Below are 24,030 nucleotides of genomic sequence, written 5' to 3' on the forward strand. Positions count from 1 at the left end.
TTTTATTAAATAACACCTTTTACATTATTTATGTGATAGGCTTTGGTGATGGGGCTTTGAGAAAGCTCTCTGGAAGAAGGAAGTGAGCATTCTCTATGTTAATAACTTTCTACTATTTTATTTTAATGTAACTTGCTACATTTACCATCTGGGATAGAAGCTTCTGCATCAACCATTAACTATCAACACCAACTATTCCAGTCTGCAGAATTTCAGTCTGAAACAGTTCTAAAATGCTATGGAATAGTGAAGGCCCACTTGCTTCACTGTGCTTTCCTCTAAGTGGAGTATTGCCCAGATGTGGAAGTTAGATGTTAAATTTTCAGACAGAACTGTCTACCTTGAGAATGGCTGGGCACCTTCCATTTGTACTACTTTTTATTATTGTCAGAACTGATCAAATAAATCTGCCTGAGTATCTGTGTGTGGGATGCATGTTGAAAGCGATTTTATTTTTGCCCAGTAAGTCCCCAAATGCTGTCGTCTTCCTTTTGCTTTCCCTCTCCCATCTTCAGTGCCTTTTTGCAACTTGCCTCACAAATATATTGACTCTACTTATTACCCAGGCTTTTCTCCAGCTGGTAAAGTGGATTTTTTTTTCCTCAGCCAGATTCAGAGTTTTCCCTTTTCTTATTCCCTGTATGTTTCCCTTCACTTTTAATGTGAATATTGCAAATATATTTCTAAACCCTTCTGCACAACACTTTCCGTTTATGGAAAACTCAACACTATATAAAGTAATGAGAGTAGATATCTAGAATGTGTCTTCCATTGTCTGCTCTGTATCTCCAACTGGACCAGTTTTTCCAGATAATTTCTCCTTTCTTTCCAACTTTATCTGCATCTAGATTCAGAGAAGTAAAAGCATTTCTCTCTCTCTCTCTCTCTCTCTCTCTCTTTCTTTCTTTCTTTTCATATTCTTTCTCTACTGCAGACTTTGCTAACTGATGAAACACTGCCAGAGCCCACTTGGCCTTCTTTGCAACTTTACTTAAGGGAATAAAAGCTCTCATGCTGAGGTAAGGCAAAAAGCCCATGTAGGTTCTCACTAAAAAGAAGAGTGGATTTTATGAGCTCGGGCCTGTCTTACAATCTCTCTGTGCCGTGTTCTTATATGTACCATGATAATTAACCATCTGTCCTTTTTCTGCCCAGTGGATTTTTGAGGTTCACAAATGTGAGATACACAATGATGTGAGATAAACTTGCAGTCCTATGGTTTTTTTGTTGTTACTGTTCTGCAAATATGCATTTTCCCTTCAGAATTGTTACTGGTAACTATCCTGTCAGACTCAAGATGACTTTAAATAACACTTTTTTAATACTATGCTTAGTTAGGGTTAGACTTGGCTGCAAGAAACAGAAAATTCATAAGATCAGAAGCTTAAATGAGATACAACTATATTTTTCTCTTTGAATTAAAACTTGAGATAGGCATTCCAAAGCTGCTGTAGTGTTCCATGATGTCAGGGATCCAGGATTTGTCAGACGTAGCTTTTGTCATAAGGACAATGTGTTATAGTCACATTCCGAGCAGAATGTGAAAAGGTACAATTACTTCCTTGTAAGGAAACTTCCCAGTCATTGTGGTACAACTGCACTGGTTAATCCTATGGATCAGTGCTTAGTCACATGGCCCTGTGTGGCTGCAAAAAAGACTGGAAGATACAGTCCTTTTCCTTGTGGCCATATGTCCAGCTAAAATTTATGTCTTATAAGAAGAGAAAAATTAGCAGTATTTTGCTCCCAAACATTAATTTTAATATATCCTATATTTTAAAACAGTTGCTGAGTAGACTGTGAACTACATGTGGGCAAGGACTGTGTATAATAAAAAATATTATGTTGTTAGCTCTTAACAGTGACACAAAAATAATGAATAAATACTCACTGAAAATATACATGGAGAGATGATATTTTTATCATGTGAAATATGACTCAAAATGAGGCTGATTTTTTTACATTTTACAACAAATGCACCCAACCATTCTTTAGTCATTCAATAATCACTGAACATATTATATGATGATTCGTTAAAGTGTCATTTTTCTTTTTTTATTAAAAATCTTAAATTGATTATCATAGTTTTACATATTCTTGGAGTGCATATGATATTTTGATATCTGTATACAATGTAGTAATGATCAAATTAGAGTAATTGGGATATCTATTACCTCAAACATTTATTTTTTCTTTGTGTTGGGAATACTGCAAATCTTCTAGCTGTTTTCAAATATACAATAAATTACTGTTAATTATAACTTCCTTATTGTAGAGTCAAATATTAGAACTTATTTCTTCTATCTGACTATATTTTTGTGCCTTTAACTAACTTCTCTTCATCTGCCTCTGCTTTCCTTTCCAAGCCTCTGGTAACCATCATCCTACTCTCCACCTCCATGAAATCTACTTTTTTAGTTGCCATATATGAGTGAAAACATGTGTTGTCTTTTTGTGCCTGGCTTATTTCACTTAACATAATGACCTCCAGTTTCCTGTTGGAGCAAATGACAGAATTTCATTCTGTCTTATGGCCAAAAAATATTCCATTGTGTATATCTATACTACATTTTTTCTATCCATTCATTTCTTCAGGGACATGAAGATTAATTTCCTATCTTGGTTATTATGAATAGTGCTGCAGTAAATATGGCAGTGTGGATATCTGTTCCATATACTGATTTTCTTTCTTTTGGATATACACCTAGCAATGACATTGCTGGATCATATGGTAATTCTATTTGTAGTTTTTTGAGGAAACTCCTTACTTTTTTTCCATAGTGGCTGTGCTACTTTTACCTTCCCACAGTGTATAAGCTTTCCCCTTTCTTTGCGTTCTTGCCAGTGTGTGTTTTTTTTTGTCTTTTTGATAATAGCCATTCTAAGTGGGGTGAGGTTATTTCTCACTGTGTTTTTTACTTGCACTTTTCTTGATGGTTAGTGATGTTGAAAATTTTTTAATATACTCATTGGCCATTTGTTTGTGTTCTTTTAAAAAATGTCTATTAGGGTCCTTTGCCTATTTTTTAATGACATTATTTGTTTTGTTTTATTTTTGCTGTTGAGTTGTTTGGGTTTCTCGTGTATTCTGGTAATTAACCTCTTTTCATATGGAAAGTTTGCAAATATTGCCTCCTGTTTTGTAGGTTGTCTCTTCACTTTGTTAATTGTTTGCAGTACAGAAGCTTAAAATGCTTAATGTAGCTTCATGCAATCCAATTTGTCTATTTTTGGTTTTTCGTTTTTGTTGCCTGTGCTTTTGAGGCCTTACCTCAAAAATCTTTTTGAGACCAATATTCTGTATCATTTCCTCTGGTAGTTTCATAGTTTCAGGTCTTACATTTAAGTCTTTAATCCATTTTGAGTTAATTTTTTTATATGGTGAAAGATGAGAATCTAGTTTCTTTTTCCTGTATATAGATGTCCAGTTTTCCCAACACCATTTTTAAAATTCATTTTTTATTTCAGTAGGTTTTGGGGGAACAGGTGGTATTTTGTTACATGAATAAGTTCTTTAGTGTTGATTTCTGAGATTTTGGTGCCCCCATCACCCAGGCAGTGTACACTATATCCAATGTGTAATCTTTTATCCCTCACCCAGCTCGCACCCTTTCTCCTGAGTCCCCAAAGTCCATTGAATCCTTCTTATGCCTTTGCGCCCCCATAGCTTAGCTCTCACTTATGAGTGAGAACATACCATGTTTGGGTTTCCGTTTTTGAGTTACTTCACGTAGAATAATAGTCTCCAATTCCATCCAGGTTGCTGTGAATACCATTATTTCGTTCCTTTTTATGGTTGAGTAATATTACATGGTGTATATAACACATTTTCTTTATCCACTCATTGATTGACAAGCATTTGGGCTGGTTCTGTAATTTTGCAATTGCACATTGTGTCAGCACCATTTTTAAATGAGACTACATGCTCTTGGAGCTTTTGCTAAAAATAAGTTGGCTATAAGTACATGGATTTATTTCTCGGTTCTCTGTTTTGTTCCATTCGTCCATGTGTCTGTTTTTATGCCAGTATCATGTTGTTTGTGTTCCTATGACTTTGTAATATAATTTGAAATCGCATAGTATGATGCCTCTGCCTCCAGCTTTATTCTTTTTGCTCGGAATTGCTTTAATTATTCAAGGTCTTTTGTGGTTTTATACAAATTTTGGGATTGTATTTTCCGTTTTTGCAAAGAATGCCATTGGTATTTTGATAAGGATTGCAATCAGTCTGTTGATTGCTTTGGGTAGTATAAATATTTTAGAAATATGAATTCTTCTAATTCATAAACATGGGGTATTTCTTCATTTTTTATGTCCTTTTCCATTTCCCTCATCAGTGTTTTATATATATATATATATATATATATATATATTTTTTTTTTTTTTTGGGTGGAGATCTTCCATGTCTTTGGTTAAATGTTTTCCTATAATTTTTTTTTGTAGCTATTGTAAATAGGATTGCTTTCTTGATTTCTTTTTCAGGTTGATCCCTGCTAGTATACTGACATGCTACTGATTTTTGTATGTTGATTTTATATTCTGCAACTTTATTGAATTTGTGTATCTGATTTAAGAGTTTTTTTGTAGAGTCTTTAGATTTCCTAAAATAAAAAATCATGTCATCTGAAAACAAAAATAATTTGACTTGCTTTTCAATTTGGATGTCCTTTCTTTCTTTCTCTTTCCTAATAGCTCTGACTGGGACTGCCAGTACTATGTTGAATGGAAGTGGTGAATGTGGGTATCTTTGTCTTCTTCTAGGTCTTACTGGAAAGACTTTCAGTTTTACCACATTCAGTATGATGTTAGCTGTGAGTTTGTCATATATGGCCTTTATCATGTTGAGGAATGTTCCTTTTATACCAAATTTGTTGACAGTTTTCATCATGAGGGCTGTTGAATTTTATTTCATGCACAAGTGTTGTTTTTCTTAAAGTGGCTTCTTTAAACATTTATCAAGGCATGTTTTGGATTTCTCCTTAAAAATGAGTCTCAGACTTAAGTTTCAAAACACCTATGGAAATAGTTCTCTTTATGACTAATTTTGCTCTTTAAGCCTACTTTTCTTCATTTATCAGAGAAGTTATCTTGCTCTGATAATTTTTTAACTCTTCCTAAAAATCAAATCTCCCCCCAACAGGATGGAGATTTGCTCCTGTTGGGGGATTTTTAAGTAAGGGCTGTTAGCTGTGATTGAGGTGCCTGTGTATCTGAGACAAGGAGCCTTAATGAACTAGGATCAAATTAATTAAAAGTTTCATTTACTGAGCACTGCCATTGAAGAATTTATAATGGCTTCTGTACAAACCAATTCATTGGTAAGGAACAGCATTGCTATTTTGAGCATTTTAGAAATACCACAATATTGGAGTCTTCTCAGAAGGATCTCTGAAGAGTTCTGGGAAGGTGACAGTCAACAGCAGAATAGCAGCTGCCACCACAGTCAAGCAGTTGGTTTGCTTGGCTTGGAATTTTTAGACATCAAAGGAGTATGGCTTCTCCGATACTAAAACCAATGACAAAATAGCAAAAATTATTTTTATTGCTCTTCAAATATGAGCAAACATTACTGTGATTCAATTTATTTTTATAGAATTTTACAGGGAATCAAATTAAGAATTAAATGCATTTTTTGGCATAGATATGTCTTGTAAAGAAAGAAAGATGGTGCCAGGGGAATTTTCCTTTCAAATATGTAAAGAACTTCTAATGAGTGAACTTTGCCTGTGTCGGAAAGATAGCATTCACCTCCTTTCCTGGTTTCTGTGCCAACTTACGACTGTTGTGTATAGAAATTTAGTGTCAGCCACTGAAAGAACCATTTCCTACGGTGATACTGCTTTTTACTCGAGGAATAGGTAGGTTCCCTTTGAATTGACCTGTGTGTGTTTGGAAAACAAGCATAAATATCTCCTCTTCTCATAGGAAGAACACTATTTCAAAGAGCCATTTTCTTTCCTAACAAAGAAATTCATACTGCAGACAAATCAGCAATTTCCCAGCTGGTTTTCGAAGTCCTGAAATGATGTATACAAATCAAAGCAGGAGAGATTCATTTGGAATGAAAGGAATATTTGAATTGCATCCCAATTTCTAATAGGATATTGTTTCATGGTTCTACAGTATTATAAACATGTCATGTCTGTTATACATGACAATCATATCTCATCTGTGACTCATGAACTTTATAAGAAAGTTACAATTTGAAAGCATAGAATTGCAGGATTGGATGGAACAATATCTTCTAAGCTATTTCCTCTCCTTTTCCCGTTTTTGGTTGACCTTGCTAATTCCTCTCTAAAACATTCTTCTACAACTACTTGAAAACACCCATTGCTTCTTAAAGTAACCTGTTGTCAGAGAATATTGGATTTTCTTATGTACATTGAAAAAATGACACTTTATTGGTTTTGATTCTACCACCAAGAGTCACAGGGAAATTTTCATCTTTTCATCATATGTATAACAGGCTTTTCATCTTATGTATAACAGTCCTTAAATATTTTTGTATCATAATAATTTCCTATGGAACCTGTTGACTCTTATGCTAGAGTTATAGTGATGGAGGTAATGAGAAGTGATCATGTTCTGGATATATGGCAGCAGTACACAGAAGGTGTAGTTCATAGGAATTGATCATGGAATGGATGTGGGCTGTGAGAGCAGTCAATGTTTTTGACCTGAACATGTTTTACTAACGTATGTTAAGAATTTACTGTCTGATCAATATGCTTTTCTAGGCATTATAGCACAATTAAATGTGCATTTAAATAGTTGTTCAATGATACAGGTAGGACTATTCTGTAAGACTAAGAGAACATTAGCCAGGCCTGTTATGGTGAGGGAGGGGTTCCCTTTCTTTCCATTCTCGTGCTTTGACTTGAGAGAGCAAACCTATATGTTATTATGGATCAGGATTGTAGATTTCATGCTCAGTTTTAAGTCTAAAAATATGCTTTTCAATATCTAGTATTTACATGAGTGTGACTTCTCAGGAATTAGAATGAGAGCCTGAAAAATTACCAGGCACAACGTTTTCAGTCCAGAGATGTTACACCCAGTTACTGCCACTAAATTTTAAGCTCCTTGGGAGCAGGAATTTGATTCTTTTATTATATTAATAGTATCTGTTTCATAATATTAACTCAGTAAATGCAGGGTATACTATTGTTAAACTATAGTCTCAGTCTCTGTAAGTAGATTTCTTAGATAGACTAAGTCCTAGTTAATGTGATGTATCTCTATTTCTGTCTCTCTGTCTCTCTACCTACCTACCTACCTATATATCATCTATTTATCTATCAATCAAGAGAAGAAAATAAAGAACCACTCTTGGAGAATCAAAGTTTTTATAACATGGTATGCAACTCCCTTACCTTCTTTATCAGCCACCTACATGCAAACAGCATTATTTCTGAAATTAAAACATGTAAGATATATGAGAATTGAATCTTTGGTGCAATTCACTCTTGAACTCTTGTCTCTGGAATAAGTAGCCTGGGGTAGTTGCTCCTCCTTTTTTTATATGTGGGGAGGAGAAATTAGGTGGCTGCTTATCTTGTGCTCAATAGATTTCTCTGCCAATCCACAAGGTAGCAGGGAATTCTTAGTGCCACTATGACAAATTCACCAAATAGGCATCTGTCTAAATGTCTGATTCCTTAATTGCACTGCCTGTGAAAGAAATGGGCCTCCTTGAGAAATAAACCCAGACTGAATTTCAAATGTGGATGTGTCCCCAAAACTAGCAACGTTTTCAGAGGTGTATCCTTCAAAGGAGAACAGAAATAAACTGTACATTAAAAGAATTAGTACTCAGAGGCCTTTGTTTAATCAATGGTTAGTTTGGTGGTGATTGCACAAATTCACTACATTAAGTTTAATCAGGGATGTTTCTGGTATGTGGGTGGCATGCTTACTGATTAATTCATTTATATTCTTGAAATAAGGTATGTTCTCCTGGATGAATTTCCACAGTTTGGTAATTCCACAGTATGCATTTCAGCATCTCTAAATCACTGATTTGTTCACTGCCCCACAGCCTAAGACATGCTGGGTGCTGGGTACTGATTAGTTTACCAGACTAAGAATGACAGACAGGAAATGGCACCATTTTAACCTCTCAGAAGAACATCAAAGGAATCATTTTGGTGGCTGTAAATACTTCAGGATTTTGATGTCACCTTTTCGAGTTGCCTTAAGAAATCACTTAGGAATGGTATGGGAGATCATGATACAATGAGGTCCTGCAAAGAATCACACCTTTCTTTGTCAGGGTTCTGAAATTGATTAAGTATAACTATGTCTATGATGTAATAGATTTTATTAAAACTATCATTTTGGAGAAAAGAGACCTGATGGATTATAGAGTCTACACCTTTATTTTTAAGAAATCATGAAATGAGACTCAGGAGTTAATTGACTATTGTAGATGGAAAGATAGTTTGTAGTAGAGCTTTGCATTCAGGACTATTAGTTCCCCTGCCCCATGACCTATCATAGCCAGTTTATTTATTTATTTACTTTAACTTTTATTTTAGGTTCAACGATACATATACAGATTTGTTATATAGGTAAACTAGTGTCATGGGGGTTTGGTGTACAGATTGTCACCCAGGTACTAAGCCTAGTACCCAATAGCCAGTTTAAAGTATGTGCATTGGGGAAGGGGGGATTAAGGTTGTTCCTAGACAGTTAGAGGCACAGAGAGTTAAAGGATATATATATATATGGGATTGCCTTTTATTAATACATCACTTGGCTTTAAGTGTGGGGGTGGACAGAAGTACTTGTTATGTCCTGTGGAGCCCTACTTTCCTTCATTTTCAGAGAGATTTTGCAAATTGCCTAAAATATCTGTTAATATGCCCTGTGTCTACATGCTTACAGACATGATGACAAGGACGGGGGAACTATTGTTCATTGTGGTCATTTTCTAGCTAGAACCATGAGATTTGCTTAAGGAAGACTGAAGGCTAGAGTGACAGAAAATGGAGCTCAGGAAGACCCAGAATAAATTACATTCCTTTGGAGGGTGCTGGGAGGGGCAGGTCATGACTTAGTTCCTTCTATTCCACTCATTTCTTACAGTTCAGCTGCCTCTTGATGTGCAGTTGTTTAGTATGCAAATCAACAGTCATTACCTATGTGAGGTGTTAGTTCACAGGCATGTAGGCTGTGTTCAGTCGGTACCTGTTCCCTCCTGAAGTACTATCTCTGAAGTTGAAGTTCTCTGTTTTTCTTTGTATAAATCTGAATATTATTTAGACCACTTCTTATGAACTTAGGGACCTCTCTGCTTTTGGTGACAGTAGTAGGCAGAATATAGATGGTAGAAAAAGAAATGTCATGCTGTTTCTGTAAACTGTTTGGTGTCTGTATAATAAAACTCTTTAGAATTAACTGCCTCCAGAAACAGGGACAAATGTGATGTCCTTTCTCTGCCCCTTGAATTAAATAACAAAATGAACAGTAGATCATTTTGTTATTCATTTTGTTATTGTTACTCCATAAAGATCATTTTGTTATTGTTACTAGGAGAGAGTGGAGTGTAATGGGAAGAATACATGTTTACAGCTGGGCTGTAATCTTGAATCTTCTGAGAAGTAAGAATATATTCTTGAATGAACCTCAAATTTTGTGAATGTGCTTATTATTTTAAAGATAAGAATATGGATTCAATTTCTGTCTCTGTAGTAACCTGCTGTATTATCTTTCTCTAGCTATATAACCTCTCTTTGCCTCCACTTCTTCATTTGTTAAATAAGGATAATAATAGCACCTACATCATAGGTTTATTATAAAAAAGTGAAATGGATTCACATTTTTAATGTTCTATGTAATTACTTGTCATTGTCATTTTAATAAGGAAAGTATAGGTTACATAAATAGCCAAGAAAACAGCCAATTGAGACTTTTCTTCCTAGATTACCTTGGTTGTATTAGTGCTTCTGGGTGTGGTCACTGATATTCTACAGCTGAACCAGCTAGTGGGGTCCCCAACTAAAGAATGTGTCTTATTGGAGGCTAAGAATTATGAGGCAACTCTATCTGACTTGAGAACCCTAACCTTATGTGGACATCTGAGATTTATTCATCAATAAACACCTTTTTGTAATCCAGAATCATGCTATGTCATTACTTTCTATACCAGAATTTAAATGTTAATGACCAAGACATTATGCAATGAATACTAAAACGTTACTAAAATCATGTGTTGTGAAGAATATTTGGAAATATGGTAACATGTTCACAAGATGTTAAGTAGAAAAAAACAGGTTAACAGGTTGTAAAACAGTACTTCAGTATGATTCTAAATTTGCAATCATTAAATAATTTTATAATCATGAAAAATGTTATTAAAATATTATAATACTGTGATAAATTCTAATGAGTACTTTCTCGATTTGGCTTTAACATTTCCCAAAATGAAAATTACAAGTTTTTTTCTGATTATAACAGTAATAAAGCTCATTACTGTAGCTATTACAAGCAAAATAGAAAAATAGGTAAAGATGATTAGAATCCTCCACAATTCGACTTTCTTAAAATGGCCTTACTAAGATTTTTAACAAAAATTTATTCCAGATATTTATTATGAATTTTTATATGTACTATTTCTCTAATTTTCCTAAATGGAGTTTATAATATCTACCTGTTTTCACTCAATAATATATTGAACTATATATTGACCCTCATCATTGTCCTAAAGTTTCAAGTCGTTGAATAGAGATACAATAATCACTTACTGATGGAGATGTGTGATTTGGTTGTCTTGCAATTTGTACATTAAAGTTACACTATGATAAATATCTTTGTGCATACAAATTTACCCTACCAAAAATATATGGAAATACTTCCAGTTGAATTTTAAAATAAAAACCTCATTATTGTTTTAGCTTACTCTTATTTGATTATTGAGGTTGAGTATTTTTCCATAGGCATATTTGAGCCCCTCAACTTGACAACTGTATTGATAATTATTCACTGTGTGATTATTGTGATTATTGCAATTAAGTGATTATTTATGATTTCTCATTTATTAGAAGGAGCATTGTAAGGGTATCAGAAACACTACAGAACCTTTTTTTTTTTTTTTTTTTTTTTTAAACCACTGTCTTGCCCTGGGCATGAGGTGGTGATTGGACTCTCAGATATTGCTTTTGTAATATTGCATGGTCAAATCAAAGGAAACCACTGGGATTACAGTCCCATCAGTTATAAGAGGACTTAGATCTTAGAGGCTTAGATTGTGTCAGGGGATTGATGGAGCCCTATCAAAGTGCCCTGTCAAGTTCTTTTGTATCTCCTTAGTTAAGCTATATTTTCCCAAAGCCATGCATCTTGAGGTAGGCGTGGGGATTTTTTTCAAAAATATCAACATAGGATATAACTTTCTCTCTTAGATTAGCTAAACTTAGAAGAAAATTTTCTTTGTGGTCAAATGTTTCTGCCATATTCAAATCTAGAAGTCAGGTGGTGACCAGATTTTGTCATACCATCCAAAATGTTTTAGTACAAATCTTCCTTAAAAACATAGTAAGTAATTGTAAACTATGATACTTGTAAATTCTCTACAAGATTATTCAGTGATCATTTTTAAAATAGATGGTTTTTCTGTTGTGCTCTTAGTTTTCATTTTATAGTTGACCCCAAGTGTAACTTTCCAAAGACTCTCAGGATTCCCTTCAGTCCTATTCTGTATATCTATCTAGTCCTTGTCCCAGTGAAGTGATAAAAGGCCCAACTCAGCTTCTTTTGCAATGTGAGCAACAAACATCTCAATAAGATGTGTCTCTTCAAGTTGTTTTTCTTGCCCTATTGATGTCTTATGAGGAGATGTTTAACTTCACCTCTTGGACTTAATTGTAGCAACTTCCAGGACTGATGAGCCAGTTGAATTAGTCTTTGGGATGGTCACTAAGTAGATGGGGACAGGATTTTCTTGGTTGGAAGTCCATTTTTTGAATATTCAGGTTTGTTTGTCCTAGACATTTAATTGGCTGAGCCTGCCTAATAAAGGAAATCTTTGTCATGCCACTGTGAAGTTCTGCTTGCCACTTTACTATGTTCCTCTTAATGCAGTACTACTACATGTTGAACCAAAAACAAAAAGCTGGGCTTATAGCATAACACACCTGGTTTTAAATTGTGGTACCACCATTTGTTATCCTGGTTAGTTAACAACTTTCTGAAAATAAAGTAAGGATAATAATATCTATCTTGATGTACGTTTTTTCTTATGAGGTATATAAGAAAGAAGAATTTCTTTTTCTTTGCCTTCACTTAATAAAGGTTAGCATTATTTTATTTTATATAAACATAGAAATAAACATCCTCTGGAGACTCATTTGAGAGAAAACAACCCATTTTGGATCTTAGGGAGGTAGATAGACTTTTCTATTCTTTCTTCAGTCTACAAAAGTTCATGTCATACCCACATCTTCATCTAAAAATCAAGAAATCAGGCTGCAAATGGTGGCTCACACCTATAATCCCACTACTTTGGGAGGCCGAGGCAGGGAGATCACTTGAGCTCAGGAGCTGAAGAGCAGCCTGGCCAAAATGGTGAAACCGTTTCTCTACTAAAAATAAAAAAAAAAATTAGCCAGCTGTGGTGGTGGGTGCCTATAATCTCAGCTACTCGGGAGACTGAGGCAGGAGAATCACTTGAACCCAGGAGGCGGAGGTTACAGTGAGCCAAGATTACACCACTGCATTCCAGCCTGGATGACAGAGAGAGAATTCATTAAAAAACAAATGAGCAAACAAACAAACAAACAAAAACAACCAGGAATTAATCTAGACATCATTTGTTCCTCAAATCTGTAATTGTTTCAGGATCTATGTTTGTTCTCTTTTCACCAAAACTAAAGAAACACTGTTACTTATTTGCTTTTTTTTTTCTCAGTCTGGCTACTTGCTTTTATCCCTCATAGATAAATGCTAACAACCAATGAATCACCATATTTCTCCTTTATTAAAGCTGTCTCCAATGGCATTCTCAGCAAGTTAAAATGTCAAGTATATGGGCCTTTAAAAAAACAAAAAAGGTTTGAAAAGATATCCCTCGGGAGGGAGGGAAGAGAAATTTGAGGAGGGAGGAGGGAAGTCATGTGACCTGAGAAGCAGAAATTCTGCACATAAATACTACAGTTTACTGTCAAGCTTCCTATTAAAAATGTTAAATATTGCAGTATCCATAACCCATGTCCCTGTGATAAGTCTGGTTAATTCCTAGAACATAATGCTAGGAATTCAAGAATGGGGATTATATCCTATCTGAGTATTGATGATCCATCTTGATAATGTGTCAAAGGGCACAGGATGAGGAGTAGAAGGGTTTGGGAAGTGAGAATAAATTACTGCAAATCCAAACATCTAATTGGATAAACAACTCCAAGTGGATATAATTTCTTATTTCCTCCATAGAAAGATTAGAATGTACATCCTAGGGAGACTAAGGTGAGAAGAAGAGAGATGCCTAAAAGTTTTATGTGTACATCATCCACTTTGCCTGTTTATCAGAGTCACTATAATGTTTAGTGCTGTAAATGGTTAATTATGAAGATATCAGCTGAACACTTTCATGTCAATTGAGCTGTGCGGTTGTCACAGTGAGCTCTCTTTTCATGTGGACTTTTGGATAAACCAGTGTTTACAGATTATGTTTTATAAATTATGTGACCAAATCTCAATACTACACGGAGAATATGTAATTTATGTTCTAATTGAATCATGTCCATTAGATATTATCATAACTACCTTTTATCTACACTATAGTTGTTATTTACTAAAACATAGTCACATGAAAGTTTTCTATAATAGTATTCTAAACTTTCTATTCTCTGACTCTTCTATTAGGAATCACTACTTCTGAACTCCTTTAGCAATGAATTTCACAATTATATATTATTATATACATTTAAGTATATGCAGTGAGTTCACAATTACACATTATTTCATGTTTATTTTTCTCATCAAAAAATTAAATCTTGGCCAGGCACGGTGACTCACTCCTGTAATCCTAGGACTTTGGGAGGCGAAGGCGGGCGGATCATGAGGTCAGGCATTTGAGATCATCCTGGACAACATGGTGAAATCCCGTCTCTACTAAAAACACAAAAATTAGCCAGGCATGGTGGTGCATGCCTGTAATCCCAGCTACTCAGGAAGCCGAGGCAGGAGAATCGCTTGAACCCAGGAGGCATAGGTTGCAGTGAGCAGAGATTGTGTCATTGCACTCCAGTCTGGGTGACAGAGCCAGACTCTGTCTCAAAAAAAAAAAAAAAAAAAAAATTAAATCTTGATTGAAAGATTTGACATATCAGATGAGTATAAAATCATTGGTAATTCTGGCAACTGAAATTAATAATTTCAAAAATATTGCTTTTTGTATGTCTCTAAACTTTTATATGTTGAAAACACATGTATATGTAAATATGTTGAATTCATGTCATATCTTTTTAACATTGTCTGCATTATAATTTTGAATATCTTTTTGCTTAGCTAATTAATTAATTTTTTTTTTTTTTTTTTTTTTTGAGAGTCTTGCTCTGCTGCCCAGAGTGGAGTGCAGTAGCACCATCTTGGCTCACGGGAACCTCTGCCTGCCAGGTAAAAGTGATTTTCCTGCCTCAGCCTCCTGAGCAGATGGGATAACAGGTGCAAGCCACCACATCCAGCAATTTTTTTTTTTTTGTATTTTTTAGCAGAGACAGGGTTTCACCACATTGGCCAGGCTGGTCTCGAACTCCTGGCCTCAAGGGATCCACCTGCCTCTGCCTCCCAAAGTGCTGGGATTACAGGCGTGAGCCACTGCGGCAGCCTTCTTTGCTTAATTTGTGATCTTTTAAAAAGTTTGTCATGATGGGTCAATTAAGTGATAAGTATTTAGAAAGTAAGACTCTTCTATTTTTTATGATCTCTGTGGCATAGTGCATTGTAAGTAGAAGTTCTCAATAAATAGCTTTTGTTGTAAACTAACACATTGGTTACTTTCTAAAGTCATTTTTTCATTTTAAATCCCTTTGGTATACTAATCTATACTATATCACTATACTTGTAGATGAAGGGATTCGTCTGGACAACATGGTGAAACCCTGTCTCTACTAAAACTACAAAAATTAGCTGGGCATGGTGGTGCGTGCCTGTAATCCCAGCTACTCAGGAGGCGGAGGCAAGAGAATCACTTGAACCCGGGAGGCAGAGGTTACAGTGAGCCGAGATTGCTCCACTGCAATCTAGCCTGGGCGAGCTACTGCACTCCAGCCAAGGGTTTGGTCTACAAGTATAGTGATATAGTATAGATTAATTCAGTTGCTTAAAAAAAATCCATATGCCACAGGATGGCTCAAGATATCCATCTATAGCTTACAAAAACTATTATACAAATAAATAGGCAACAAGATTGAGAAAAACTGGTATGTTTGGTAAAAATATGCCAAAAAAGCAAGAGAGGAGGAGGGAGATATGTGTTTTAGAACCCACACATTTTCACCACGTGAATTTTAAAGGCTATAAGAGTTCCTAAAATCTTAGTATCCTGAGTCATTTGAGAGTCTGATAAACATCATTTAAATACATAATTTAATTGTTTCTCTTTTCTTGTTAGAGAAAGGTGGTGCAAACTTATTCTCAAAAGACTGTCACCCATATTAATAATGAACAAAATGCCTATTGAGTTGGTTTTTTAAATACTAAGAAAATGACTTTCGAAGTTAAAACACATGCAAACTGTTGCTTAGTTAAAAATATATACATATATGGAGTGGAGCAAAAGTTCCCACTCAACAGCTTATTGAAAAATACAAAAAAGAAGGCAGTTTTCAGCAGGTTCTATTTGCCATAAAACATTTTCTTTTCTTATCATTGTTTTTTTTCTTTCTTGTCTTCCCCTCTTGCCAACGTTCACAGCTGGGCATCTTTGTCCATCTTTCAGGGACTTCGTGATGCATATCCCTATGTGGAACACATGTATGCATAATTATTCAACTTTCCTTCCTGTCTCCATTGTTGGCAGAATTCTCATTCAAGTTAACATTAATATACTTTTTTGCTCTTCTCCTCCTTCTGGTTTGTCCTCTTGTCACTTGGAAAATATTGATTTCCCTCCATTGTAGGTGAGATGCACCTACATGGCTCATTTGTGCTTACTTCCTTCTTGTTTGGAGACTCAGCAAGTTCAGCACAATGCTATTTATTGAATTTGTCTGTCAATTTCTTCTTCCTTGCATGGCTGACTGATTCAGTGGAATCAGCTCAATACCAGAAGCACAGAGGATAATGGCTTAATTTTTTTTTTCACAGAAAATTGTAAATCAAAAGTAGAGACTAAATTTGAGGACCAATCCCTTCAGAAGGTGGCAACTTACAAAGTGTGTGGAGGACTGTCTAGGTAAACATGACAACAGAGATGATTTTCTAATGGGGTACTTCTCAGCTTTTCATTAAATGTCTAAGAAATACACAGAAAGTTATGAATTGGCAGCAGGATTGTGAAATAAAAATGAGAGGAGCCTCTAACATAGGCAAAAACTTTTTTCCAAACAGACAAACAAAAGTGTATGATCGATAAAGAAATAAAAAATCAGAATAACCTCATTTTCTTCACAGTACAAAATACTAAAAAATCAACACAGTTGTTTTCATGAATGACTTAGTCTTTGGAATTGGCTTTGGACATGCTTTCCTATTCTACACATCACATTGAACATCAACACATCAGCTGGCTACTGATAAGGTAGGAAAGTAAACTGACCTTTACCCTTAGCGAACTTGATGCTACCTACTAGGATCTTCCTGGCCTCTGTCCACCAAGATGAGCTCCTCTTGTGCTACAACACAGAAACTGCTAATCTCAGAATGTAACATGTTTCAGATACTTGGTATGGAGAAGCAGTCATGCTTAGTTGTTGAAAGAGAAGTATACAGTATGCACAAGTGTATACTTTTGTAAGTTTTTATGCTATTCAAAGAGGAACTTTAAGATACTATTACAGCATAGTCATTAAGAGAAAAGATGTTAAATAGACAAGATGATTTTGAATTCCAAGACCCCCGTGCCTAACCCTGAAAAAGTTTTCTAACTTCTTTGTGCCTTAGTTTCCTCATTTGTAAAATGGGCATTAAATACTTCATAATATTATTGTGAGGATTAAAAAAGTAAGAACTAAGTCCAGTGTTTGGTACCTGTAGTAAGCCCTAGATGGATGATTGCCACTACTGTTATTTATCCTAAATAAATTTAGTATTTTTCTTTAGTTATTATTATACCACCACTGTTACTAAGTTAGGCTCAGAAGGAAATGACTCCCTGTTAGCTTTGAAGGTTGAGCTACAACACCATGCCCATCAAGTTAAAATTAAGGTTTCAACCTGACAATTGAAGGTGTAAGCCTAGAGAGATTACCTTCCACATGAGCAAAATACCTGGCCTAAGTGGATTCACTCGCATTATCTAAGTAGAAACAAACTGAAACAAACAAAGTTAATAATCAAAACTAATAAAAACATCCAAATATAAAATTATTGATTCAGGCAACGATTAAGGATTAATAAATTTGATAATGAGGGGCTGGATAATTGTATAATGTCAAGGTGGAATCACACACGTAACTTTCTAATCAAAGGAAAGAAACACACATTGGAGGGATCTTACTATTTCCATCCTATTCCAGTAGTCAGTCAGTTGTTATATGCCCTGTAATATAATGCAAAATATAATGAGCAACTTTCACAATGGAGTCTAGTCAAAAAAGTTTTACCAACATCAGATCATTAAGAGATATAGGAGATAGAAGAGCAAGGGAGATATCATCACATGGTTGCAATCAGACAAATAACACACGTGAGACATTCTGTGGAACAGCAGGCCTGGTCTCTTCAACAAGTCACTGTCTGGAAAAATGACTGAACTATATTAAGGATGACTGAAGAAACAGAATCAGATGCAGTGATTGGTCTTGAATTAGCTACTTATTTTGTCAAACCAGATGAAAAGGACATTTTTGACAGGATTGCCTGTTTTTGTAACCCAAAATATGCATTGCAAAAAATAAGCAGGACTTTTGTTAAAATATCTTTAGATAGAATTGTGGTATATATATATATGATATATATGTGAGTATATCTACATGTATCTATATATATTCTGTCTAAAAATTCTCACAATTCTGTGTAAAGATATTTTAGACAGAATTAGGAGATATCTGTATCTTGCTCTAGATATAGCTAAATATATATTCCTTTATATATCTATAAATCTATATATCTAACTATATATTTAGATATATCTAGCTCTTATATATAGATATATATGAGCTAGATATAGATATATAAAGGAATATATATATCTATATAGTATATTCATGACCTACAAGTATTCTTTTTTTATCAGGTTTTCTTGAACATCAGATATATGTATATACCTGACCATTCAACATGTATTTATTTTTCTGTTTTTAAATAGAGACAGGGTTTTCCCATGTTGCCCAGGCTGATCTCAAACTCCTAGGCTCAAGTGATTCACCTACCTCAGCCTCCCAAAGTGCTGGGATTACAGGCATGAGCCACTGTACCCAGTATCAACAGGCATTTATAAGCATAGGTATAATCTAGTGCTCTTGATTGATTAAAAATATATTTTGATTGTTTGAAAGGTGATTATTATAAAAAACCATGAATCACTACTCCCTTTTTTGTTTCTTATTTAGTTTGTTTCTTCCTTTTGTACTCGAGTAACAAAAATCTTAATTTAGCTCTGAGGATACAAATGAAGGGTAATGTTTCTTGCCCCTGGTCCCACAGTTAGTGACAGTTGAAACCAAAATGCAGACAGTCCAATTTCAGAAACCATGCTCCTAACCAATACATTGAAGGGTCTTTAGCTATTGGCCACCTATAAAACATGTGGTCATAACCGTAGAGAACACAGCAAAATACCACAATAAAAAAGAATAAATGAAAATTCACTATTTTTCATGGAAAAACCCAACTTGTATTGCCTGGTTCCTTTGTCAGCTTTGAGAACTTCTGTATGTTTTGTACATAGAGCTCCAGCTCCTGAAAAAAATTGTTCTAAAAGCCTCAACGCCAGTTAAATTAAGTTCCTGACAGAAGCTGAAACATTATGAGAATGACAAACATGGTTTTTGTTCAGATCATCTGGGGAATGCACGTCACACTGGCATCAACCTCCAACAGAGCCTTGGGATGACAGAAGCAACCGTTCAGAGGAGGCACCTCCTTGCTCTGTTAGTGAAAAGTTGAGATTTGGATGGCATTTTTCACACTCTTGACAGTTTATGACACGCTGATGGGATGAAACAGAAAGACTGCATACTAAAAGTTGGCTGTGACCTAACTAGCAAAGTTACATAAGTCATTTCTGGTCACATAAAAGATTTCACCGCCTGATTTCTAAAAGCTGATTATTACTAGCTTTTTGTGATTACCAGATACATCTCTTCCATTTTTGATATCTCCTACTCTCTTAACATGGACAGCATTGTTGAACTCAGGATCTGAAGTCAGACAGCATTTTCTTCTTTGAGCCTCAATCTGCTTGTCAATGAAGTAGGGATGATGACAGTTCTTTCCATATAGTGTAGTTGTGAGCATGATGAAATGCCTAGCACAGGGACTGTCTCGTAACTCCTAACCACAACTACTATGCTTGTTAGTCCCCCTGGCCTATTTATTTTAAGCCCAAAGCATCTCTTGGAGCTCAGCACTGTAATGCCCTGGAAGTGTTTTGTAATCTCTTCACTTCTGTGTACTGTACGTTGTGGTCTTACACTGCTCCTGGCCACTGTCGAGTTATTCCTAAAGGAATACAGCAATTTCAGAGGCCTCCTGAAGCTCCCTGTCATGCCTGGCAATGTCATTATATACCAACTGATATATTTTTACTTTTCCCAATTCTTGACAACCTTATATAGTAGTATTTCACATATCTGCTTGGAAAAAATATTTGGGTAACAGCTTTTGGTATTGTTAGGTGTTTTGGATTTTCTTCTTACCTTTTTGTTTATTGCAGTATAATTATGGGAATTACTTAATTTCTCGAATTGCATTATTTCTCTGCTCATCTAGCATCGTCTTGCTGTATGGAGATAGAGAGCAGTTAAATTTGAGTAATATACTAGAAGTTTGGTATTCCTGACTCATTTTTGGCGAACCACTCTACTGACTCAAAAACAAAGATTTTTATGTGCTTTGAAATTTTAATAATCAAGTAATGTCTAACATTTCACATTTTCTCTAATAGCCACTCTTTTCTTCTTTTATTTTTGCATATAATCCTGCTGCATTTCTAAAATAGACCTTTGAAATTTTCTTATTTTCCTACACATTCCAGTTTATTACTGTGTTGAAGCTGATAATGTTTATACTTTGTTTTCTAGAAGGCCATTGATATAAAATTTTATTTTATGGTTGATTTTCTTGTGAATGGGTGTTTTACACAATTTTCAGGTAATTGATCTGGATTTTATGAGGCCAGTCAAATGTAGCAAACATTATAAAATTACTGAAAATGTATCAGTGATGACAAACATTTAATGATTTGTTTATTGCTGATTGGTTGTAGTTCCATTTTTCTCTAAGACATCTTCCTTAAAATAAGAATATACAAAATGACCATTACAGTGTACAGTATGTATTTTTTCATTCTCTAGCAATGCATTTTTTCATTCTCTAGCAATGAGAGCAAGCATATAATATTGTGATCACTGTTAGCCAATCTGTGTTCTAACATGCTCTCCTTAGTTTTATTCTACTATGTTGTTCATTTAGTATATGGCCCCATTCTTCCACTTTTTTTCTGTTTTGATGAATAGTTTGGATAATAATGACTGAACCAAGGTGTGCAAGTGATTTAAGCAAACAAAGCAAAACTGCCCCACTGTCTATTGAAATGTAGGCTTCATGGTATCTTGAATTGCATTCAAAAAGATAAAACTCTTTATCAGAATTAAAAACATGTGTTTACACAAAATCATGTACACAAGTTCATAGCAGCATTATTTGTAATAGCCCCAAAGTAGAAAAACTCAAATGTTCATTAACTGATAATTCGATTAAACAAAATCTCTCATAACCATAAATGGAATATTATTCAGGTATTAAAAGGAATGAAGTTCTAATACATGTGACAAGTTGGATGAACTTTGAAAATATGCTAAGTGAAAGAAGTCATATACAAAAGGCTTGCAACGTTCTGTGCCTTCATATATATGAAATGTCCAGAATAGGCAAATCCACAGAAACAGAAAGTAGATTAGAGGTTCATAGGAGCCAGGTGCAGAGGGGAATGGAGAGTTATTGCTTAATGGGTATGGAGTTTCTTTTGATGAAAATATTCTGGAGTGGTGGTGACTGCACAATTTTGTGAAATATACTAAAAACCATTGAATTGTATGCTTTAAAAAGGTTAAATGGTAAATGTTACATTACGTGAATTTTATCTCTGTAAAAACATTTTAAGAGAAGACATTATAGTAAACAGACAGTACAAAGATCAGAAGCCAAAAGAAATTGGTGGAAACTATTTGACATTATGAAGAACATTGTAAGTCTCAATTTCAGGGGGAATTGACCATAATTGATAAAATATTGCATAAATAATATCAGGGATGCATTTGGATAAGAAACACATATTCCAGTCCTTTATAATGTTAACTTAGTATGTATTCCAATTTCCACAAACATACTCCATCTCCTTCAAAGTATAGGCAAGTAGTCCGTGAAAGTTGGAATGGAAAGATGAAGCAATATTTTCATAAATATGTCACTGAAACAGGCTCACAAAGCAGTACATGCCATGTAATGGGAGCTGGGGTATAGAAGAGAGATTAATCAATGCTGCATAGCTAAACTGGAAGTAAAGAGGGATCTCATAAGAGAGATTCCCTTTAAACTTGTTTTGGAAGGATCCATAGTTCTCCATACTGTGGATAATGAGGGAACAATATGAGTAGTAAGAACTTTCATATAACCTTTAACATCTTTCTTCTCTCTAGCAAGGGTTAGTCAATTTTGCATTGAGCACCATCACCCTTTCTCTAAATACAATTCAAACAGCTTACAATCCTTATTTTTTTGGTTTGGTATATAAGGTTTAGTTCTCCTCCAACTTCTACATTTCTGTTCAAGGGAAGCCATTAAACCCTGTTTTTATTTCTAATCTAGAAAGCTAAAAAAGCATATTTCCCTTTATGAATTTTTCATATGCTCATCTGATGCTTGTGTGCTCTCTGCCCCTTTGCCTGGCCTGAAATCTGCTTCTTACTTATCTAGTTCATCTCTTGCTATTTGCCAATGCAAATGTGGCCTAAAAACAGCTGAAACAGTAAGGGCATGTTAGCAGACGGAAAAAGGAAAGGAAAAAGAGGCAAATAGAGTAAGTACCCAAAGAGGGAGAAAGAGCAGAGATCATAGATGGCTATATGAGGTTCAGGCAGAGGAATTAAAGAAAGTGAAGAAACAGTTGGGAAGAAATTAGAATGATGTCTGTAGACTGGAAGCAGTGGAGGAAACAACATCAGAAATTGAGGCAAAAGTTAAGAATAGGAAATACACTTTTATTTTTTAATTGTGCTGCAAGGATGCAAAACCAATTAAATTATTTACAAATGTGTTTTATTTTAGGCAAATCTATAGTATACATATCAAAACTTAACTTGCTCTGGTGTACAAGTTGGCTTTATACTGTTTGGCTATCCTGTATTTATTATGCCATTAATCCTTTTAACTGGTCTGGAAAGAAATTTAGTTTTAAGTCAGTTACTTTTTTTAAAATGAATCTTATTTATACCAAACTTCTCATGTTTGCTTGAATTTAATCAAATTTTTATATAAAGTATAATTTCAAGGAATTTATAATGGAGCATCAAGATAGGAATTGGTTTTATAATCAAACTTTTATAATTTTCTATTGTGGAGAAATTTATCTACTTACCTACTTAGTTATTGAAATCAAATTCCTGCAATAGAGCTATTAAAATGGGCTAGCATGATCATCTTTGAGAATGTTCCTTTTTAAAGGTAATATAAATTATATCCAATAGGAGAAAAAAGTTAACTTATTATGTGAGTGGACTAAGAGTCATTTTAAAAATCTTGAAGAAGATTTTTAATAATATGTAAAACATTTCTGATGTGGTAGCATACATATATATTATAGGAAATTATTAATATTAAAGTGATCCAAAATATATGCCACAGGGAGATGACTTGAAAAAAATGCATTGATGCTTCATCAGTTGTTATCTTAGGGCAGTGGGTAATAGGATAGTTTTTATTCTATATATATATTTTTTGCCAGATTATCTAATAAGATACGTTTTTATTAATAACAAAAAGAGAGAAATGATACAAATTTTAAAATGAGGAGTGCTCAGTCTGCCTAAAAATTATTTCCTTGCAACAAAGATGCAATATGGAATTCAAAAATGGTGGTAACTATTGTCAAACACATAGAGATTGGAGTTCCTAATTGTTGCAGGAAGATCTAAGATAAAGTACTACAAGATGAGTAACACATACTTAAAAGCTAATTTAAGGAGTTCTTAATTGCAAAAAATTTGAATAGGACTTAATTTGATAAACCAAAATAGTTTATCTGGTTCAATTACCGTTGATAAATATATTTAATGACATTGCAATTGCATATTATTCAGCCACAACATAATTTCATTAATGACTCATTAAAATTATTATGAAAAGGAAACACTTAAAATTGCATTGGGGTATTGGGGTACCTCACAGTTTCATTTTTCCTTCTTCCTCTCCCTGTACATTTTTTACTTCTTATATTTTAAGTATACTGCTATGATTTAAAAAACTAGCTAGAAAGGGGAGATAATAAAATGAGACCCTCCTCATATTAAAAAATATCCTTTCTTCTCTTACCCCTTATTTTGCCGTGTATGTTCACATTAGGAAACTAGAAAAATCTAGATAAACAGAGCCAAGGTAATTAGTTGTCTGTAATTCTAACACAAAAAGATCATCACTAATGTCATTTTG

At 34.5% G+C, this 24,030-nt stretch overlaps 1 protein-coding gene across 8 annotated transcripts in view; it reads left to right on the forward strand.

Annotated features, from left to right (window-relative positions):
• Positions 1-24,030, forward strand: part of CNTN4 (contactin 4) — a 975,847-nt gene that overhangs the window by 170,261 nt on the left and 781,556 nt on the right. For 2 of the 8 annotated variants that reach the window (XM_074032743.1, XM_074032742.1), the window contains exon 1: positions 14,547-14,616. The exons of the other annotated variants lie outside the window; for them this stretch is intronic. The gene's annotated coding sequence lies outside the window, so the exon portion shown is untranslated. Of the gene's footprint in view, positions 1-14,546; positions 14,617-24,030 lie in introns of those variants that run through there. 8 annotated transcript variants of the gene reach the window in all.

The sequence above is a fragment of the Macaca fascicularis genome, chromosome 2, assembly GCF_037993035.2.
Source record: "Macaca fascicularis isolate 582-1 chromosome 2, T2T-MFA8v1.1".
NCBI classification, from domain to species: Eukaryota; Metazoa; Chordata; class Mammalia; order Primates; family Cercopithecidae; genus Macaca; species Macaca fascicularis.